The sequence below is a fragment of the Pristiophorus japonicus genome, chromosome 16 (assembly GCF_044704955.1).
Source record: "Pristiophorus japonicus isolate sPriJap1 chromosome 16, sPriJap1.hap1, whole genome shotgun sequence".
NCBI lineage: Eukaryota > Metazoa > Chordata > Chondrichthyes > Pristiophoridae > Pristiophorus > Pristiophorus japonicus.
In genome coordinates, this window is record NC_091992.1 from 84,628,543 (window position 1) to 84,647,243 (window position 18,701).

Sequence of the window (18,701 nt, forward strand, 5' to 3'; positions counted from 1 at the left end):
CAGCGCAATATCTCTGGAACTGGACAGGGACAGAGGAGAAGTCCCCGTACGGTGACCACTCAATCAGAGAAAAGCAATAAAAGGTTTCCTTCCGAGCGATGAAGGAGCAGGATTTATCTCAAGGTGGGAGCGGACACTGCTAGAGTCCTCCGGGGGAAGCATTTGAAATCATCTAAATCACGGAAGCTGCTGCCCTGAGGAGAAAAATATAACCGATAAAAATGAGAGGATTACCAAGTATATGAAGCTGGTCTCCAGAGCACTGTGTCCAGTCTATCAGCTATCTCTGATCACCATCCCCAGAATTGGATAAAATATTGCATGTCTATTAACTTCTCCTCAGATACCTACAGTTCAGTAAACTAAAATGAAATAGAGTTTTCAATTAAGATTTTTTTATTGGTTTTCTTAATTATAAAATTTAATCTTTCATTGGTTTTCTTAATTATAAAATTTAATCTTGCAGACAAATGTTTACGTGACTGAATTCCTGACAAATGGTCTAACTCCAACACAATGCTATCTTCTGTGTGCTGGGATTAGCCTCTTAGTTATGTCATACATCCCTGGTAGACCCCACCATCCTTGCCCAACTTCCCTTCCTCTTACACTGTGCAGGCAAACCCTATCACTGCTTCCTGATTCACCTCATCTTTCTTCTGAGCCAGAAGGTCTTGGGTTCAAGTCCATTTTGAGGACTTGAGCGCAAAATCTAAAGTGACACTTCAGTGCAGTACTGTGTGAGTGCTGCACTGTCGGAGGTGCCTGTCTTTGACCTGAGGAGACAAATATAACCGACAAAAATGAGAGGATTACCAAGTATATGCCCATTTGCCTGCTCAGGTGAATGTAAAAGATCCCAAGGCCGCATTCAAAGAACAGCAATGAGTTCTCCTGGTGTCCCACCCAGCATTCCTTTCTCGACGACTGTCATTAAAAACAGGTTAACTGCATTTATCAAATTGGCTGTGTGTGGGACCTTGCTGTGTGCAGACTGGCTGCTGCATTTGCCTATGTATCGGGAAGCAACTATATGTCAAAAAATGGTGGTAAATGGAGTTAAGGTACAGATAGCAACATAGGAACAGGAGGAGACTATTCACCACTTTGAGCCTGTTCTGCCATTCAATTAGATCATGGCTGATCTGTATCTTCACTCCATTTCCTGCCTTGGTTCCATATCGAGAGAGATTACAAAATGCTCCGGTACAGAGGGATCTGGGAGTCTTTGTACATGAAACTCAAAATGTTAGCATGCAGCTACAGCAGGTAATTAGGAAAGCAAATGGAATGTAGGCATTTATTGCAAAATTGATGGAAGTCCTGCTACAACTGTACAGGGTATTGGTGAGGCCACACCTGGAGTACTGCGTACAGTTTTGATCTCCTTATTTAACGAGTGATATACTTGCATTGGAGACAGTTCAGAGAAGGTTCACGAGGTTGATTCCTGAGATAAAGGGATTGTCATATGAAGAAAGGTTGAGCAGGTTGGGCCTATACTTATTGGAGTTTAGAAGAATGAGAGGTGACCTTATTGAAACATATAAGATTCTGAGGGGGCTTGACAGGGTAGATGCTGAGAGGATGTGTCCCCTCGTGGGGAATCTAGAACTAGGGGGCATCGTCTGAGAATAAGGGGTTGTCCATTTAAAATGGAAATGAGGAGGAATTTCTTCTCTGACGGTAGTGAGTCTTTGGAATTCTCTACCCTAGGGAGCTATGGAGGTCGGGTCATTGAATATATTTAAGGTGGAGAGAGGCGGAGTTTTGAGAGATAAGGGAGTCGAGGGTTATTGGGAGAGGTCAGGGAAGTGGAGTTGAGGCCAAGATCAGATCAGATCTTATTGAATGGTGGAGCAGGCTCGAGGGGCCAGATGGCCTACTTCTGCTCCTATTTCTTTTGTTCTTATTTTCTAATACCCTTGCCGAACAAAAATCTATTAATCTCAATTTTAAAATTTTCAATTGACTCCCAGCCTCACCAGCTTTTTTGGGGGAGAGAGTTCCAGATTACCCTTTGTGTGAAGAACCTTAATGCTTCCTGACATCACCCCTGAACTGCCTAGCTCTAGAAACATAGAAACATAGAAAATAGGTGCAGGAGTAGGCCATTCGGCCCTTCGAGCCTGCACCGCCATTCAAAGAGTTCATGGCTGAACATGCAACTTCAGTACCCCATTCCTGCTTTCTCGCCATACCCCTTGATCCCTCTAGTAGTAAGGACTTAATCTAACTCCTTTTTGAATATATTTAGTGAATTGGCCTCAACAACTTCCTGTGGTAGAGAATTCCACAGGTTCACCACTCTCTGGGTGAAGAAGTTTCTCCTCATCTCGGTCCTAAATGGCTTTCCCCTTATCCTTAGACTGTGACCCCTGGTTCTGGACTTCCCCAACATTGGGAACATTCTTCCTGCATCTAACCTGTCTAAACCCGTCAGAATTTTAAACGTTTCTATGAGATCCCCTCTCATTCTTCTGAACTCCAGTGAATACAAGCCCAGTTGATCCAGTCTTTCTTGATGTGTCAGTCCCGCCATCCCAGGAATCAGTCTGGTGAACCTTCGCTGCACTCCCTCAATAGCAAGAATGTCCTTCCTCAAGTTAGGAGACCAAAACTGTACACAATACTCCAGGTGTGGCCTCACCAAGGCCCTGTACAATTGTAGGAACACCTCCCTGCCCCTGTACTCAAATCCCCTCGCTATGAAGGTCAACATGCCGTTTGCTTTCTTAACCGCCTGCTGTACCTGCATGCCAACCTTCAATGACTGATGTACCAGGACACCCAGGTCTCGTTGCACCTCCCCTTTTCCTAATCTGTCACCATTCAGATAATAGTCTGTCTCTCTGTTTTTAACACCAAAGTGGATAACCTTACGTTTATCCACATTATACTTCATCTGCCATGCATTTGCCCACTCACCTAACCTATCCAAGTCACTCTGCAGCCTCATAGCATCCTCCTCGCAGCTCACACTGCCACCCAACTTAGTGTCATCCACAAATTTGGAGATACTACATTTAATCCCCTCGTCTAAATCATTAATGTACAATATAAACAGCTGGGGCCCCAGCACAGAACCTTGCGGTACCCCACTAGTCACTGCCTGCCATTCTGAAAAGTACCCATTTACTCCTACTCTTTGCTTCCTGTCTGACAACCAGTTTTCAATCCACGTCAGCACACTACCCCCAATCCCATGTGCTTTAACTTTGCACAGTAATCTCTTGTGTGGGGCCTTGTCGAAAGCCTTCTGAAAGTTCAAATTTTAAGGTTATGCCCCCTTGCACTGGACTCGCCCACCAGAGGAAATAGATTCTCTCTATTTACCTTATCAACTCCCTTAATCATCTTAGACACTTAAATTAGATCACCCCTTAATCTCCTATACGCATGGGAATACAAACCTAGTCTATGCCACCTGTCCTCATAATTTAATCCTTTTAGCCCCGGTATCATTCTGGTGAATCTGCGCTACTCCCCCTCCGAGCCAAATATATCTTTCCTGAGGTGCGGTGCCCATAACTGAACACAGTACTCCAGATGTGGTCGAACCAGAGTTTTATATAACTGTAACATGTCATAACTGTATTCCAGCCCCCTTGAGGTAAAGGCCAACATTCCATTAGCTTTATAAATTATTTTTTTGTACCTGTCCATGACATGCTCCATATCGAACAGAATGGTGAAACAGGCTCGAGGGGCTGAATAGTCTACTCCTGTTAATAAATGATCCATTGGCTGGGAAGCACTTTGGGAGATTCTGAGAACAAGACGGTCACTATAGAAACACATGTCTGCCTTTTGTTCACGCTGGTGATATACTGCACTATGACCCTTGGCCCTTCACCCAGCATTGGGAGCTTTAAAGTGTTTGCCCCACAATTTCTGGGAGTTTCCTTGGATTTATTTTTGCTGTATTTTTTCTTCTTCTGAGCAACCCTTGCCCTCCCTAATGGATCAGGCAGCACCAAGACATAAAATCAGGACCCGTGCCGTTGACTTTGACACGTGGGGCTGGCACAGCCGGCTGCAGTCTGCTGGGATCCATCGCCTCTCGTGGGCAGGGGGACCCTTTTTCGACTGCATCTCCCTGACTGTTGGCCTGAGTGAATCCCGACCAGTTTACTTTCCCAGTGCAATCGGAGTGTGAGACCCGTGTGTCAGAAGCACTGACACCATCATGGGTTTTTAAAGCAGCTGTGCATAGAATCAGACAGCACAGAAGAAGGCTGTTCGGCCCATCGTGCCTATGCCGTCTCTTTCAAAGTCCCGCTCCCCGGCTCTTTCTCCGTAGCTCTGCAAAATGTTCCTTTTCAAGTATTTATCCAATTCCCTTTTGAAAATTAATATTGGGGGAAAAATTTTCATTGTTTGCACCTCCGGTTAGAGGGGTGCCAGCGATTTCTCGCCGGGGGAGGGGGGGGGCTATTGCCTACCGCAAAATTGCGCGAGAGTTAGCGGAGGCGCAAACCGGCAGAGCCCCAGGCCGCTACACCTGCGATGATGATGTCAACGCCGTGCTCAGTGACCCGTTTTCACCTCGCGGTTGCAATTGGTCAGCACCTCGTGAGTCCGCCGCGGGCGATGTCAGCACCAGCCTAACGGGCCGCGAACCGGGCCACACTCTGCTCGCGGGGCGGAAAGTAACGGGGAGGTGCGCTACGCCATTGTTTTTTGCTTGGCCTCTCGTTGCCCATTTCGTGGGTTCCGTGCCGCGATGGTGCAGCCCAGCTCTCCGCTTCTGTGCCGGGCTGTGGCCACGGCATCTGCATCTCGGGTGGCTGAATGGTGGCCCCTCGCCCCACTGCAGAGCTCACATCGGCCCTCCCCTTTAATGGAAGGTGAGGGACCTATGTTAGCGCTACGCGGAGAGGCCGGGTAGCGCTGCAAAATTTGAGCGCTTACCGCCATTGCGCTCCACTTCCTCTCGGGGGCGGTAACCCCAATTTCGCGGCCGGGCGCCGGAAGTCCCAACTTGCCTCGGTTACCATCTCCAAACGGGGCAATACCGAATTTTGGCCCCACTGAATCTACGTCCATCACCCTTTCAGGCAGTGCATTCCAGATCATAACAACTTGACATGGGAATAATTGGTAGCTCTTTCAAGGAGCCGGCACTGGTATGATGGGCTGAATGCCCTCCTTCTCTGCTGTATGATTCTATGAACAGACCTCTTCAGGATTTTCTTCAAGGGCTGGGATGCTTGACATGTCTGGTAGGTATTGAGTAATGAGGTGCTCAACTGAGCTATTTAACTGAACAATGAACAGTTGTAAAGGTGAGAAATGGGGTCTAACTCTCTGCTTAAACTGTTTAAATCTTCATTGTGTGTACAGAGTGTGTAACTATGCATATCAATACAGTGTCCTTACTGCAATACCAGGCTGGGGGAGGGGCAGAGGAACAGAGGAAGGAATCCTGTGCTGAGTTTTATGGAGATGCCAGTGTACAAAATGTATAAACACTTAACAGTAAGAAGAAGAATTAGGGGTGGTGGCCCATTTCATCAGGAATCCACTCAACTCGTGGTGCCCCAGGATTTCCTGTGGTATCCTCAACCAGCATGAGTAGGCCTGACACCTCTAGTGATATAAAAACAGAAAACACTGGAAATACTCAGCAGATCAGGCAGCGTCTGTGGAGAGAGAAACACAGTAAATATTTCTGGTCGATGACCTTTTATCAGAACTGGAAAAAGATAGAGATAAGAACATACACAATCATCATCACCATCATCATCATAGTCAGTCCCTCGAAATCGAGGAAGATTTGCTTCCACTCTAAAAGTGAGTTCTCAGTCCAATACAGGAATTACAGTCTCTGTCACAGGTGGGACAGGCAATGATTGAAGGAAAAGGTGGGTGGGGAGCCTGGTTTGCTCCTTCCGCTGCCTGCGCTTGGTTTCTGCATGCTCTCAGCGACGAGACTCGAGGTGCTCAGCGCCCTCCCGGTAGCTCTTCCACCACTTAGTCTTTGGCCAGGGACTCCCAAGTGCCGGTGGGGATGTTGCACTTTATTAAGAAGGCTTTGAGGGTGTCCTTGAAACGAAATGGTTGCTGGAGTAGGCCATTTAGTCCTTCGAGCCTGCTCCACCATTCAACAAGATCATGGCTGATTTTCTACTTTGACTCCACCTTCCTGCACTATCCCCATATCCTTTAATTCCATAAGTTCCCAAAAATGTATCGACCTCTGTCTTGAATATACTCAACGACTGAGCATCCACAGCTCTCTGGGGGTAGAGAATTCCAAAGATTCAAAACACTTTGAGTGAAGAAATTTCTCCTCATCTCAGTCCTAAATGGCCAACTACTTATTTTGAGACCGTGACCCCTGGTTCTAGATTCCCCAGCCAGGGGAATCATTTTCTCAGCATTAACCCTGTCAAGCCACTTAAGAATTTTAGATGTTCAATTAGATCACCTCTCATTCTTCTAAACTCTAAGGAATATAGGCCTAGTCTACTCAATCTCTCCTCATAGGGCAAACCCCTCATCCCAGGAACCAGTCTAGTGAACCTTCGTTGCACCCGCTCTGAGGCAATTATGCCTTTCCTTAGGTAAGGAGACCAGAACTGTACATAGTACTCCAGGTGTGGCCTCGCCAATGCCCTGTATAGAGGACAGACGCACAAATGTTAGTGTCCTCGTCCAGGCAACATCCCCAGCATTGAAGCACTGACCACACTTGATCAGAAGTAGTTCGCATGCCAGACACGAGACAACCAAAGCAAGCGCTCTACTCAGAACTCGTCCACGGCAAACGAGCCAAAGGCGGGCAGAGGAAACGTTACAAGGACACCCTCAAAGCCTCCCTGATAAAGTACGACTGACATCTGGGAGTCCCTGGCCATAGACCACCCTAAATGGAGGAAGTGCATTCCGGAGGGCGCTGAGCTCCTCGAGTATCGTTGCCGAGAGCATGCAGAAATCAAGCGCAGGCAGCGGAAGGAATGTACGGTAAACCAGGCTCCCTGCCCACCCTTTCCCTCAACGACTATCTGTCCCACCTGTGACAGGGACTGTGGTTCTCGTATTGGACTGTACAGCCACCTAAGAACTCATGCTAAGAGTGGAAGCAAGTCTTCCTCGATTCCGAGGGACTGCCTATGATGATGGTATATTTGTAGTAAGACTTCTCTTATATTCTAATCCCTTTGTAACAAAAGCTAACACACCATTTGCTTTCCTGGAAATCTCAGTGGGTCAGGCAGCATCTGTGGAGGAAGCAAAGTTAACGTTTCGGGTCGATGACTCTTCGTCAGAACTGGAGAGTGTTCGGAAAGAATGGATTCTTAAAAAGGGGGCGGGGGTGAAAGAATGAAATGGAAGGTCAGTGATAGGTTGGAAGACAAGAGAGATTAGAGAGACAAAAGGGTCGATGGCCCAAATTCAAATGGTAATACCAGGAGTTAGAAAAACATTAGTCAAGATAGGGTGTGAATCTTTCAATTTAGTTTACTGTATTCACTGCTCACGATGTGGTCTCCTCTACACTGGGGAGACCAAGCGTAGATTGGGTGACCGCTTTGCGGAGCACCTCCATTCAGTCCACAAGTGCAACCCTGAGTTTCCGATCGCCTGTCACTTTAATTCTCCACTCCATTCCCACTCTGGCTTCTCTGTCCTTGGTCTCCTACACTGTTCCAATGAAGCTCAATGCAACCTCAAGGAACAGCACCTCATCTTTCGTTTAGGCACTTTACAGCCTTCTGGACTCGAGATTGAATTCAACAATTTCAGAGCATAGCCGCTGCCAATCTTTGGCTCACTTCCCCCCCCCCCCCAGAGCTTGTTTCTTTCTTTTTTACTCCTTGCTTCTAATGGCTGTTGGTCATTATCCCACTATTCACACCCTATCCTGACTAATGTTTTTCTAACTCCTGGCAAAACTGTACACAATACTCCAGGTGTGGTCTCACCAGGGCCCTATATAATTGCAATAAGATGTCTTATACTCAAATCCTCTTGTAATAAAGGCCAACATACCATTTGCTTTCTTAATTATTTGCTGTACCTGCATGATAACTTTTAGTGAGTCGTGTATAAGGACACCCAGGTCCCTCTGAACACCAACATTTCCCAATCTCTCACCATTTAAAAAATACTCTGCTTTTCTATTTTTCCTACCAAAATGGATAACTTCACATTTCTCCACATTATATTCCATTTGCCACATTCTTGCCCATTCACTTAGCCTATCCACATCCCCTAAAAGCCTCTTTGCTTCCTCCTCACTACTTACATTCCCACCTAGCTTTGTATCATCAGCAAACTTGGATATATTACATTTGGTCCCCTCATCCAAATCATTGATATAGGTTGTGAATAGCTGGGGCCTAAGCACCGATCCTTGCGGCACCCACTAGTTACAGCTTGCCAACCTGAAAATGACCCGTTTATCCCTACTCTCTGTTTTCTGTCTGTTAACCAATCCTCAATCCATGCTAGTATATTATTCCCAATTCCATGAGCCCTCATTTTGTTTAATAACCTCTTGTGTGGCACCTTATCGACTGCCTTCTGAAAATCCAAATACACCACATCCACTGGTCCCCCCCCTTATCTATTCTGCTAGTTACAATCTCAAAAAACTGATGTAACATAAGTACATAAGAACATAAGAATTAGGAACAGGAGTAGGCCATCTAGCCCCTCGAGCCTGCTCCGCCATTCAACAAGATCATGGCTGATCTGGCCGTGGACTCAGCTCCACTTACCCGTCCGCTCCCCGTAACCCAGGCTAACTGGTCTATAGTTCCCCATTTTCTCTCTACCTCCTTTCTTAAATAGCGGGGTTACATTTGCTACCTTCGAATCTGCGGGAACCAATCTAGAATCTATGGAATTTAGGAAGATGACAACCAATGTATCCACTATCTCTATTGCCACCTCTTTCAAAACCCTAGGATGTAGGCCATCAGGTCCAAGGGATTTATTGGCTTTCTGTCCCATTAATTTCTCCAGTACTATTTTTTTACGAATGCTAATTTCTTTCAGTTCCTCATTCTCACTAGGCCTTGGTTCTTCACTATTTCAGGGAGCTTTTTTGTGTCTTAGATTTAAGATCTAATTTCAGATTTAACTAAATCACTTTCAAACTCAGTTCCATCATATTATGGTTACTCTTCCATGAAGGCCCCTTTTTCTGCAAGGCTATTAATGAATCCTTTCTTATTGCACAATACTAGATTTAAAATAACCTGTTCCCTAGTTGTTTCCTCAACATACTGATCTAGAAAACCATCTTGTATACATTCCATGAATTCGCCCTCTACATTATTTCTGTATATTTGGTTTGCTTAGTCTATATGTAGATTAAAGTCCCCCATGATTACTGTATTACCCTTGTTATATGCACCTCTAATTTCCTGATTTATACTGTGCTCTACATTACCACTACTGTTTGGGGATCTATAAACAACTCTCACCAATATTTTCTGCCCCTTGCTGTTTCTTAGCTCCACCCAAACTGATTCTTCTTCTTGATTTACCAAGTTAAGATCCTTTCTCTCTACTGTCTTTATCCCATCCTTTATTATCAGGGCTACCCCTCCTCCTTTTCCATTTTCCCTATCTCTTCTAAAAGTTAAGTAACCTGGAATATTTAGTTCCCAATCTTGGTCACTTTGTAACCACATCTCCGTAACTGCTATTAGATCAATCCTATTAATTTCGATCAGCGCTATTAATTCATCTATTTTGTTGCGAAGGCTTCGTGCATTCAGATAGAGTGCCTTTTGCTTTGACTTTTTTCTATTTTTCCCTGATGTTACCGTAGTCAGTGATGCTCTATTGCTCACCCTTTCCCTCAACGACTGTCTGTCCCACTTGTGACAGGGATTGTGGTTCTCGTATTGGACTGTTCAGTCACCTAAGGACTCATTTTTAGAGTGGAAGCAAGTCTTCCTCGATTCCGAGAGACTGCCTATGATGATTACCTTTGTTACTCTCTCTGACCCTTCCTGATCCACTCTGCTTATTTTTACCCAAACTTCATCACTACTCTAGAGTTTTGACATTTTTCTTGCTGCTTTTAAATTTAATCTTTCCTGAATCCTTGTCTGATGGTGGCATTGTGCTGGTGGTGGCTGAAATGGTGGTGGATGATCCATTGAATGTGGAGACTGGTGGTATGGAATGTGAGAACAAGGGGAACCCTATCATGGTTCTGGGAGGGAGGAGAAGAGGTGAGCGGAGAAATGCGGGAAATGGGATGGACACTTGGTTGAGGAAAAAGGAAGACATATTGGGAGCGCTGTTGTGGAAGGTGATATCATCAGAACAGATGCAACGGAGATGGAGAAACTGGGAGAATGGAATAGAATCCTTACAGGAAGCAGGGTGGGAGGAATTATAATCAAGGTAGCTGTGGGAGTCAGTGGGTTTAGAGTAGAAATTGGTTGACAGCCTATCCCCCCCATACATGGAGAAGTCAAGGAAAGGAAAGGAAGGTAAGAGTCAGAGATCGACCATGTGAAGGTGAGGTAGGGTGGAAATTGGAAGCAAAGTTGATGCCATTTTCCTTTTTTGGGGCGAGAGCAACATTTATAGAGCACCTTTAACATAATAAAACAGCCCCAGGTGCTTCACAGGAGTGTTATCAAACAAAATTTGACACTGAGCCAGATAGAGATACTGGAGCAGGTGATTAAAAACTTGGTCAAAGAGGTCGGTTTTAACATAAGAACATAAGAATTAGGAGCAGGAGTGGGCCATACAGCCCATCAAGCCTGCTCCGCCATTCAATAAGCTCATGGCATCTTAAAGGAGGAAAAAGAGGCAGAGATGGTTAGGGAGGGAATTCCAGAACCTCGGATCTAGGCAGCTGAAGACACGGCCACCAGTGGTGGAGCAAAGGCCATGAATAAGACACTAGTGAGGCAGAGGATGACTCTCACTTGCCTGGACTCAAGGAGTTCGCCAGCGTTCAGGACAGAGCAGTTTGCTTCAGTCACTGGACTCCATATCCAGTACGTGCCATCTACAGCAAGGTCCAACAAACAGGAACTGAGATGAATGGACAGTTAAACTATTTTCAATGGTGCTGGCTGAAGACATGAAATACACCGCTACCAGCTTTTGCCAAATCCAATAAATGGATCCAAAATGGGGTGGAATCGTGGCGTGACTCCTGAGGGTGGATTTGTCAAATACGTGGTCCTGGTTGTAAATAGATTTAATGGGAGCAATCAGCAATTTTAATGATTCAATACAATCAATTGCACATTGCAACATGCAGGAAAAGACAGATATTAGTCCGGCTCTCTGGAGAGCAGGTGATTGCAGTTGTCCATGTCTTTGTGTCTTGTTCCTAGCTACTTGGCCCTTATATCTGTGGGAGCTTCTAATCCATTCTCTATTTCATGAAAATGGCCTGATCTATCGCAGCCAAACAGTGGCCCACTAACCTCCATTGCCCAGATGTGCACATGATTATCACACTTGTTTTTTTTTCAAAGCGAGTTGATTCCTGCCCCAGTTAGCTCCTCTCTGCCCCACTAGCTATTTTCAGCAGGTTAGGCAAGTTAGCTGAAGATTACACGGTATGGAGTTGCGCCCTGTGGGAGTGCACTTCAGGAATTATAGGAGAACGGCCCGACAACTGGTTTCCTTGCTGCTGACAGAGTTGCATTTAAAAATCTTCACGTTAAGAATTAATGCTGCAATGTCTTCAGATCCCAAAGCAACTGAGGAAAAAAATGACTTTTACTTTAAAGGACTCGTGGCTATACTATGAAATGTTGTAATTTTTCAGTGGGCTTCCTGGAACCGTCCATTTTGCAAACAAACTTATCGATGTGGCTCCAGCCACAGATTCTGGATGTCCACACACTAGTCTCCATGACGGTGAGAAACATATGGCAAGATAATCAAATCACCTAGAAGGACAAGGGCAGCAGGCGCATGGGAACACCATCACCTGCAAATTCCCCTCCAAGTCACACACCATCCTGATTTGGAAATATATCACCGTTCCTTCATCGTTGCTGGGTCAATATCCTGGAACTCCCTCCCCAACAGCACTATGGGAGAACATTCACCACGTGGACTGCAACAGTTCAAGAAGGCGGCTCACCACCAGCTTCTCAAGGGCGATTAGGGACGGGCAATAAATGCTGGCCTTGCCAGAGATTATGAGATACATGCTACTGATTGTGGTGCATCTGTACATTGAAAGAACCCAAAGTGATTGAACTGAAATCATTGGATTGTTGAGTCAACTTGATGGTCAATTGTAATATATGCTTCTGGCAGATGTATCTCTGGGCCATTGATACATCTGGGATTAAAGATACCTACCTGGCAGACTAAGTAAAATTTCACCTCTGTGTTACTTGTTTATCTTTCAGTGACAGCTTCTGCTGTTAAGGTTTCCATTTTTGCGGGATGGTGTTGGGAAAGAGAAGAGTTTTCCATTGTTGACGTCCAGTGTCAGCTTCCAGCATGCGCAGGTCAAGTTAGATGGGGAGCCGTAATCCTACATTCAGAAGAGCAACTGCACTCCATCAGTGTAGCATTTGTGTTTCTCACAGCAGGCACGCATATACAAACATATGAAAAATGACGGACAGATAAAGACTATCTGGTCCATCAAGCCTGTCCCACACATTGTGTATCACAACATATACACTCCACCCCACCCGAAATCATGTGATCTCCTGAGAGAGGCAAAAAACCGGGTAAAAAACCCAGGCCAATTTGTGGGAAAAAATCTGGGAAATTTAGGCGATCGAAACTAGTCCAGGAGATCACTGGCCATTAAATTCCCTGCAAGAGGTAATCTCTGCCATAGCCAGAAACAAATCCAGCTTTTGCTTGAATTCAATGAGTCTGCATCCACCATATGAAAGGGCATACAGCAGATGCTTTGAGAGAGATGACCAATTTAAGAAAGAACTTGCATTTATTCTAATCACTCTGTTCATAACTTCAGTATGAACCAATGCACTTCACAGCCAATTGAGTACTTTTGAAGTGTACTTACTGCTGTCAGTTTGTGAATAGCGGAGTCTCACAAGCAGCAATGCAATTAGTGACCAGATAAGCTGTTTTTTAGTAATGCTGGTTGAGGTATAAATGCTGGTCAGGACACCAGGGAGAACGCCCCTGCTCTGTTTCGAATAGCACCATGGGACGTTCTATGTTCACCTGCGAGGGCAGATGGTTTATTGTCCCATCCAAACTTTAGTGCAGTTTTTGCTGAATGATGGTAATCTTGGACTGCGCATTTGTCTTCACTGGGAACTGGGCTGAGACTGATGACTGCGATGGTATTAATCTGGGCTCGATTCCAAGCTTATTTGCAGCAGTGAGAGGACAGTGAGCTCAATGTCAGTAACTGTAACTGCTGTGCTGCACAAAAAGGAAAGCTGATGGTTTAACACTCAAGATGCTGGGCTCTGTGTGATGGAAGCGCGGGTCAGCTATACGGGGGTGGAGATCAGCCTGTCCCATTCACGGCCGACCCATCTTTTCCACCTGCTTAACGACAACTGTCCAGCCAGAAAAGCTAAACAAAGAGCAGACTCCGCTTCTTTAACATGAGTCAACCTTTGCTCTAATAGCCTCGCTCTCTTGCAGTCTCCTTATTAACTCCTGCTCCATTGACTCGATGGATATTGGTTAGTTTGACTGGGAATTAATGTCCGTTGAACAGTGCCACAGGCTAATATTGAATAAAATATTTGGTCTAGACTTATGTTGCTATATGTAATTGATCTGGCTGTCTTCCTTGTCACTGGAACTGTAACAGTTATAAGGAAGGTGCATTCTGCGACACAATCACCTGTTGTAGAGGGAGAAGTGTATATATTTATCAATGTCTGGCAGCTGCAGGTTTCAAAAAATAATAATTATCGGGATTTGGCCAGCATTTATTGCCCATCCCGAATTGTTTGATACAATTGAGTGCTTTCAACGCCATTTCAGTTAAGAGTCAACCACACTGGTGAGGGACTGGAGTAACATATCGGCCAGACCGGGTAAGGACAGCAGGTTTCCTTCCCTAAAGGACATCAATGAACTATTTGGGTTTCTTCCAATAATCCGGCAGCTTTTTACTGGCGCCACCTTTTTATTTCGCCGATTTATAAAACTGAACTCAAATTTTCCAACTGTCATGGTGGGATTGGAATTCTCAATCATTCATGTTTGATTACTAGTTCAGTCTTACTAATCTAGTAACATAACCACTACACTACCTTACCCCTTCAATTAGGAGCTCACATTGTGTGTGGAACTCAGTCGATGTATACACGATAAAGGTCTGTTGTTAGACGCTGCATGAGTGGGAAAGATCAGCTTTAAGCAACGTTAACCATTCGTGAGGAAGAGTCTTGGATTGCAATGTCCCAGGGAAGGGGAGGAGGACTTGGAGAGGGAATCTTTGGAGGATGAAGCAGTCTGATGGATGTCCAGTGCCGGACACCTATGAGGAAATCATGAGCATTTATGCTTTTGTTACCTCCAGACTCGACTGTTCCAATGCTCTCCAGGCCGGCCTCTCATCTTCCAGCCTCAATAAATTTAAGCTCATCCAAAACACAGTGGCCCATATCTTAACGTACCAATTCCCAGTCCAGTAAGGTCTTGATTTTAAAAGTTTCATCTTTGTGTCCTAATGTCTCCATAACCTCGCCCTTCCCGATCTTTCTAACCTCCTTCAGCCTGACAACCTTCCACGAACTCTGCAACAACACTTCCTTCACCTACCATTGGTGGCCGTGTCTTTGGCTGCCTAGGCCCTAAGCTCTGGAATTCCCTCCCTAACCCTCTCCACCTTTCTACCTCTCTCTCCTTCTTTAAGACACACCTTAAAACCTATCTCTTTGACCATGCTTTTGGTCACCTGTCCTAATGTCTCCTTCTTTGGCTCAGTGCCAATTTGTGTCTGATTATGCTCCAGTGGAGCACCCTGCGACCTTTCACTATGTTAAAGGCTCTATATAAGTGCAAGTTGTTGTTGTATGCGGTGAGAAAGGAGGATTTTTTTTTTACGCTATGTTCCGTCTCTTTTTCAGTCAATGTGTTGCTATTTTACCTGGTTCTGGGTAATGAGGTTAGAGCAAGTAGGTGACCTAGAAGTCGATGAAAATTTGGCAAGCAGTGACCAGAATGTAATTAGATTCAGTGTTAGGATAGAAAAGGATAAAAGAAATGGATACAAAGAAAACTTGAGGACAAGGACAATTGACTGGAGGAGGGGTGGTGATGGTGCGGGGTGGAATCAGATATATAGGGACCTTGTCCAGAATAAATGAAAGGAAAATTGACAAATCAAACAATGGATCAGCAATGGGAAATATTCAAACACGAGATGGAAAGGGTTCAAATCAATTATATTCCAGTGAGGGTAGATTGGAAGTGTATCAAAGACAGAAAGGTTCCATGGTTCAATAGGGAGATTTGATCGCATTTGATTAAAAAAAAAGAAACATTTATTGCTTCCAGGGCAACTAATGATAAAAAAGAAGACAAATATAATAACAACTACAACAACAACTTGTATTTACATAGCACCTTTAATGGAGTAAAATGTCCCAGGAGTGTTATAAGAAAAAAAAAAAAATTTGACACCATGTCATATATGAAGAAACTGTGGCAGATGACCAAAATCTTGGTCAAAGAGATAGGTTTTAAGGCGCTTTTTAAAGGACGAAAGAGAGGCAGAGAGGCGGAGAGGTTTAGGGAGGGAGTTCCAGAGGTTAGGGCCTTGCCAGTTGAAGGCACGGCCACCAATGGTTGAGCAGTTATAATCAGGGATGCTCAAGAGGGCAGAATTTGAGGAGCGAAGATATCTCGGGGGTTGTGAGGCTGAAGGAGAATATGGAGGTAGGGAGGGGCGAGGCCATGGAAGGGTTTGTAAACAAGGATGAGAATTTTGAAATTGAGGTGTTGCTTAACTGGGAGCCAATGTAGGTCAGCGAGCGCAGGGATTGGTCCGAGGTAGGACACGGGTTGCCGAGTTTTGGATGACCTCAAGGGTAGAATGTGGGAGGCCAGCCAGGAGTGCGTTGGAATAGTCAAGTCTAGAGGTAACAAAGGCATGGATGAGGGTTTCAGCAGCAGATGAGCTGAGGCAAGGGCGGAGGCGGGCAATGTGACGGAGGTGGAAACAGGCGGTCTTAGTTATGCCGTGGATATGTGGCCGGAAGCTCATTTCAGGGTCAAATATGACACCTAGGTTGCGAACAGTCTGGTTCAGCCTCAGACAGATGCTAGGGAGAGGGATGAAGTCGGTGGCTAAGGAACGCAGTTTGTGGCGGGAACCAAAGACAATGGCTTCGGTCTTCTCAATATTTGAATAGCATTCTGACAATTTAGAGACCGTGGAGGGGGTCGAGAGAAGTGGTGGTGAGGTAGAGCTGGGTGTCATCAGCGTACATGTGAAAACTGACGTCGCGTCTGTTGTGTATGCACGCCTGTTTACTGTGTGATGTCTGTAACACTGTTATGCAACACTGAATGTAACCTTATACTGTACACACCTTGCCTGTACACCAGAGGGTGCTGCTGCTGGAGACCTAAGGGTTACCTACACACTGCCTCGTGGAGTCATTTCTAAAGCGTCACCAAGGGGCAGCATACAGGTGACAAATAGGACGGGGCCAAGGCTAGATCCTTAGGGGACACCATAGGTAATGATGTGGGAATGGGAAGAAAAGCCATTGCAGGAGATTTTCTGGCTACTATTAGAGAGATAAGAATGGAACCAGGCGAGTGCAGTCCCACCCAGCTGGACGATGGTGGAGAGGCGTTGGAGGAGAATGGAGTGACCAACTGTGTCAAAGGCTGCAGACAGGTCGAGAAAGATGAGGAGGGATAGTTTACCTTTGTCACAGTCACAAAGGATGTCATTTGTGGCTTTGATGAGAGCCGTTTTGGTACTGTGGCAGGGGCGGGAACCAGATTGAAGGGATTCAAACATGGAGTTCCGGGAAAGATGGGCATAGGTTAGGGAGGCGACAACACATTCAAGGGCTTTGGAGAGGAAAGGGATGTTGGAGATGGGGCAGTAGTCTGCAAGCACACTGGGGTCAAGGGTTAGATTTTTGGGGAGATGGGTGATGACGGTAGATTTGAAGAAGCGGGGGACAGTACCTGAGGAGAGAGAACGGTTAACAATGCCGGCTAACATGGGAGTCAGAAAAGGAAGTTGGGTGGTCAACAGTTTAGTGGGAATAGGGTCAAGGGAACAGGAAGTGAGTCTCATGGACAAGATGAGCGAGGAGATCAGAGAGAAACTGGAGACATATGTGAGTTCAGGGCTAGGGCAGGGGGGAGCCTCAGAGGAAGTTTGGCCCGGTGGGCTAGGGGAAGGAAGGGAACTCGCAGAGGCAGCTGATTGGATGGTCTCAATCTTTGGGACAAAGAAGTCCACGAGCTCCTTGCACTTGTTGTTGGAGGGAAGTGTGGTGGAGACAGGGGAGAGGGGTGTAAGAAGATGAAAAGAGAATAGTAGCTGGGGGTTATCTTTGCATTCCAGAATGACCCTGGAATAGTGAGCAGTTTTGGCAGACGAGAGCAGGACCCAGTAATGCTTTATGTGGTCCAACCAGATCTGGCGGTGAATGGCTAAATCACATTACAAACAGAGAGACATTACGAGAGAGAAATCATAAAGGGCATTAAACCCCAACAACAGGTTGCGGGGGGGCGGCAGGGGGGACAGTTCTGGATTTAGTGTTAGGGAATGAAGCTGGGCAGGTGGAAGGAATAGCAGTGGGAGAACATTTCTGTGGTAGTGATCATATTCAGTTAGTTTTAGCATAATTATGAATAAGGACAAAGAAAAAACAGGAGCAAAGGTTCTAACTTGGGGAAGGTCAATTTTACTGGGCTGAGAAGTGATTTAGCAAAAGTGGACTGGAAACAGTTACTTGAAGATAAATCAGTGCCAGAGCATTGGTAGGCATTCAAGAGGCACATGGAGTTCAGAGTAAACATGTTCTCACAAAGAAAAAGGGTAGAAACTGCCAAATTTAGAACCTCTGGATGACAAGGTGCATACAGGGAAAGATAAGGCAAAAACATGAAGCCTTTATCAGATATCATGAGCTCAATACTGCAGAAAGCCTAGGTGTATAGAAATTGAAGGAAATTAGGAAAGTAAAAAGAGGGCATGAAAAAATACTGGCAAATAGAATCAAAAAAAACCCAAAGACGTATTACAATTACATAAAGAGCAAGAGGATAACTAAGGAAAGAGTAGGTCCTATTAGGGACCAAAATGGTGATCTATGTGTGGAGGTGGAGGATGTGGGTAAGGTACTAAATGAATATTTTGCGGCTGTCTCCACAAAAGAGGGGGACGATGTCAACGTTGAAGTTCAGAAAGAACGTAGTGAAATATTGGATGGGATAAACATCGTAAGAGATGAAATTTTAAGGAGTTTAGCATCCTTGAAACTAAATAAATTGCCAGGACCAGATTAAATATATCTGAGGCTATTAAAAGAAACAAGAGAGGAAATTGTGGAGGCTCTGACCATCATTTTCCAATCCTCCCTGGCTCCAGGAGTGGTGCCAGAGGATTGGAGAACTGCTAATGTTGTACCATTGTTTAAAAAGGGAGGAAGAGATAAACCGAGTAATTACAGGCCAGTTAGTTTAACCTCGGCGGTGGGCACATTATTGGAATCAATTCTGAGGAATTGTATAAATCTTCATTTCGAAAGACACAGATTAAT